General features: G+C 30.2%; 1 protein-coding gene across 1 annotated transcript in view; it reads right to left on the reverse strand.

Moving 5' to 3' along the window:
* The window catches only part of LOC108694032 (solute carrier organic anion transporter family member 4C1), a 9,742-nt gene extending 9,266 nt beyond the window's left edge, over window positions 1–476 (reverse strand). Inside the window, exon 1 of the mRNA XM_018203280.1 lies at window positions 348–476. The gene's annotated coding sequence lies outside the window, so the exon portion shown is untranslated. The remainder of the gene's footprint in view (window positions 1–347) is intronic.
* Between the last annotated feature and the right edge of the window lie 4,330 nt (window positions 477–4,806).

Consider the following 4,806-nt stretch of genomic DNA (forward strand, 5'->3'; position numbering starts at 1 on the left):
ATATATATATACACAATATATATATATATATATATATATACACAATATATATATATATCTTTTGTGCGAATACATTATCATTTTTAACCGTGTAAGTTTTATGCAAATTTTTATCATTTTTATTTTTAGAAACAAATAAAAATTTTTGAATTATAGCATTATTAATAATCTCTCTAAATAGAATTATATAAAATAGTTAAATTTTGAATTACTCTCTCCTCTTGAACACTTTTCAAATTAATTTTCAATTTCTTCACAGCAAATGTTAAAAATACTTGTAAGATAGTATAAAAATATTTTTCTGATATTGATGAGAAGAAAAATACGAATTGAAGATGATTTCTCACCTTGACCTTAGACTCGTGGACTCAGAAGGGACTTCCGGGCCGCGATTCCTACTGGATCGCGATCCTCGAGTCTCGTCTGCCGGGTAACTAGGAAATCACCACGCGCTACGAGCGCTCTAGTTAGCACGGATAAACGCGGGATAACTGAGCTTATTCGTGTGTCAATGGCAATGGTCCCCTACTATTTCTCTGTCAAATCGAATGATAAGCGGAACGTCATTCAAAGGATATCACCAATGAGACACCGGTGCTGACATCTTATTATTGGCACCCAAGCGATTCAATGCGCCTGCGACCGTAAGATAGCAAACGCATCTCCTGGTTGTGATCTATGCTGAAGCAAAACAAGGCGAAACAACTTGTCTGTCTCCTCCGATCGAATAATATTCGGTCTGTGACAGAAATGTGATAGGAATTTATGCGTTATAAGTGCGTTATAGTCATTAATATTAGGTATGGGAAAAAGTTCGTGGCGTTTTTTTAATGCCATCTAACGGGAAAAACGCCACGAACTTTTTCCCACACCTAATATTAATATCATCAATTGAAATAATTACATATGTAAGGATTGATGTTTATCGCGGGTTGCGTAGAAATTTTCTTTCGTAAAATTCACTGATGCTTGATGATTTGCAGTGTCATCGAAATGATCTCGTGTTTTGCAATTTTATTTCTTTGATTTTTAAAAAGTCGCCGCTAGTATAAAGTTATTCAGAATTAAATTTTATTTGGAACGTTATCATTTTATTAATAATTCAGTTCCTATGAGTGAGAGAGAGAGAGAGAGAGAGAGAGAGAGAGAGAGAGAGAGAGAGAGAGAGAGAATAATTTATATTAATTCAATTTGATTATCTCTGCAGATAAACATTAAATTCATTATTTGAAATCTAGAGAGTATCCAAAATAAAATTATATCTAAAAGATAAAAATATTAGAATAAAATTTATTGCATTAATATCATTCCCCAAATAGAAGTCAAAGTGACGTTAAAATAAATTGATAAATTAATTGAAATGTGATTTATTGTTATTGTTACAATTTTTTGGAAACATTCATGTCACATGATAATTTGTATTCTGTTTGGGTACTATCAATTTAATGTGTAAAGAGATATTAGATCAGAAAGAAATCTGAGAGGAGACGAGGACTTTTTTCCTGTAAATGCAAAATGTCCCTGTGCACTACTGTCCTCTGAAGAAGTAGATGTAAACTATACAACAATATCCATTTTTTGCGATGCTCCTGATGGAAATCACTGAAATCGTTGAAATCTTTATTAATTTGATAGATTTATTTCAGCGATTTTAGCAATTTACTTTTATAGCATCTCTTATAGCATTTTTTCCATAAGGAATATATGCAATTTGTTATAAATATACAACTTTACAAATACTTTCTAAAGATGTCAAAATATATGTAAAAATTACTTAATAATTTTTATATATTTATAAAAGTGATGAAAATTAAGAATATGAACGTATATAGTAAGAGTACTCAAAACTAAGATGTGTGTTTCTATTAAGAATAAAAAATAAAGTTATTTAAAGTATATATTTTAAATAAATGTAAAAGAATTAAGTATTTATTATTTTAAATAATTACACTTCTGACTTATTTCTTATTTAATGTTTTAAATAAGTTTCTCGAATCTATTTTATATTTTTCATTTTAAATAAATCAGTTTTTTACCAATTCCTATGATTTTATATTTTAAATAGGTTTCTAAAACTTATTTTATATTTTTTATTTTAAATAAGTCGTATTAAGTTATATTTTACGAAGCCATGATCGGCATTATACATATGTTTAAAGAATTATTGAAACACAGAATAATTTGCAGCAATAATAGTGTTATAAATTAATTTTTTAGCTGAAAAATTAAATAATGATTAACAAGATATTTAATACTTTTAACCAAAGCTATATTAATTGCAAATTGTTGCAATATTAAGAAAAATTGCATGTATCTTTATATAAAAGATGTATAGAATATTATCAACCTTTGTTTAAGTATCATTTAAAAATACAATGAAAATTGAGACAAAATGTACCATTGGAATATCAAAAATATCTCACACGAATAATTATAATTATATAAATATTTAAAAGAACCGTGCAAGTACCTAATACAGGATTAAACTAATGTCAGAGATGCCATAAAGCGTAAAATGTACGACGACATCCGTTTGTTAAAATTATGTAAAATAAAATTGAATAAATGAATATTTTTTATACGTGAATATTTTTTATACGCAGTAATTGGATATCTAAACGGTGCGCGGCGAACAGCGAAAGCGAGGGGGAGGCTCCCGCTCGCTTTTCGCCGCGGCGCGAACAGCGAGGAGTGGGGGAAAGTACCGCGCGATGCGACAGTTGACTATCGCTTGGGCATTCGCTCGACGATTTGGAGGGAGACAGACGTACTACGAATCGCTCCGCGTGTCGCATTAATCGACAAAAATCTATAAATATCTACAAATTCAAATTCAATGTTCAAAATTTGCGACCCGTGAACATGTCAAAGCGACCGTTTGTCGAAGGTATATTATATATATATATATATATATACATACATATAGTTATTGTACTATCACATACTCGAAATTGGCGTCGAAATATATGATTTAGAAAATACAAAATGTCACGTTTAGATCGGTACTTAATAGCGTTAATAATCATGAGTGATAGAACTTTGACGGCTTTTGCATATCACTCTCTATTTTCGGATCGAAAGCGTACGTATGTATAAATTTAGATTTGTTGAATTATCGGATTACGATTCAAAAATAACAAAAAGCTGAAATGCGTTAATCTTTTCTTAATAATATTGCGCAGATTACAAAAAGTTATTATGAACTAATCCCTTATTATAACACACAGTTTGAAATATCTAAGATATTAAGATGAGTTGTGTGCATAACGAATCCAAAAAATAAAGCAAAGATCGTGCAATAATTTGAAGAATCTTAAAAATGAATAGATTATTTTACTGATTTTGTAGTATGCATTAATATCGACAGTTAGATGATCGGCGCGCAACCTTGAGAATTGTTTTGGCGTGGAAGGGCAGACGGGCGGCACAGGGTGGCACGGGGCGACGCGTCATGTTTATGCGAAGTTATCGCGCAATTCATTTCATTATCGAGGCTCGTACATATAAACAGGTAGTCGTGTCGCTTGCCGCTCTTCTTTACATTTCTTTTTGTTTTGAAACGTAATCGCGACAAATGCTAAATAATATGAAACATTATATTTATGAATACCCATTACACCAGATTACTAACTCGCACGATTAATTATTCATAAAAGAAATGAGGTGACAATCACATATCACGGAACAGATAATTTGTATGGTTCATTTTATTTAGAATCAAAACGCGATTGAAAAATAGAATTTATTACTATTTCGCGATAATTACGGACGATAATTATTTTTGTTAAATGTAACATTTTTATCTCGCTGAAGTATAACTTTCGATTATTTTTCGAATGATTATTTCACGAATCACAAAAAAGCTATGTTAATATTCTCATGCAAATAATGCAATTTATGCGATTTCTACTTTCAGAATTAATATAATTTGCGTAATTAATAATTTAATTTTTCGTTTTTTTGCATTTTTTGTGATATGATAAAATTTGAATATAACTTTGAAACTGTTTGCCAATAAAAGAAATATTCCTTTTTTTTATTAATTTTTATAAATTTCTAGCCCATTCTATACTCTAATCACATATATCTTACAGACATAATAAGAGATTCAGCCCTTTTATTCACTCTGAATTTATTTTGCAATGGTGGACGATTGTCGTGTGTTTGATATTCATTTTAATATATAGATAATTACATAGTAATATAGACAATAGCTGTATATTACATTTTTCAGATATATTTTCCCTCTCACGGGTACATCTTGACGTGATGAGAGGGCTTAGTACTCAGAGGATTTACATGAACAGAACGATTTTTCTCAACTAAAAATTTTTAGATCTATCTGAATGATAAATTTTTAGATATTGAGCAAAATCATTTTCTTTATGTAAAAATCCAATGGGGAAACTAACATACCCTCGTCGCCGATTTACTTGAAAATGAACGAACCGCAGCCGGTTCGTCGCGTTGCGCGTTTGCTTCGGGAGTGCCGTTATTGGACTCAAGTCATAGTCCACGTGCGATTATAATTCACGAGTATTATTCACGAGTGTTTTACGCGAGTGTCCTATCATCCCAATTCTGAGAGGAAGAGGAGGTCTGGGAAAGACGTCGGCCACCGGTGAAGCAACCTTGTGGTAAATATTATTTTTTATTTGCGTAAAATTAACCTTTTTTGCTTGTTTTTAAATCATTTTATTTGACAATGATTTAAAAATGATTATTTTATATAATTATTTTATAGAATATATAATTATTTAAATCATTTTATTTAACAATGATTTAAAAGATTATTTTAAAACCATT

This window comes from Atta colombica, unplaced genomic scaffold, assembly GCF_001594045.1.
Source record: "Atta colombica isolate Treedump-2 unplaced genomic scaffold, Acol1.0 scaffold112, whole genome shotgun sequence".
Taxonomy (NCBI): domain Eukaryota; kingdom Metazoa; phylum Arthropoda; class Insecta; order Hymenoptera; family Formicidae; genus Atta; species Atta colombica.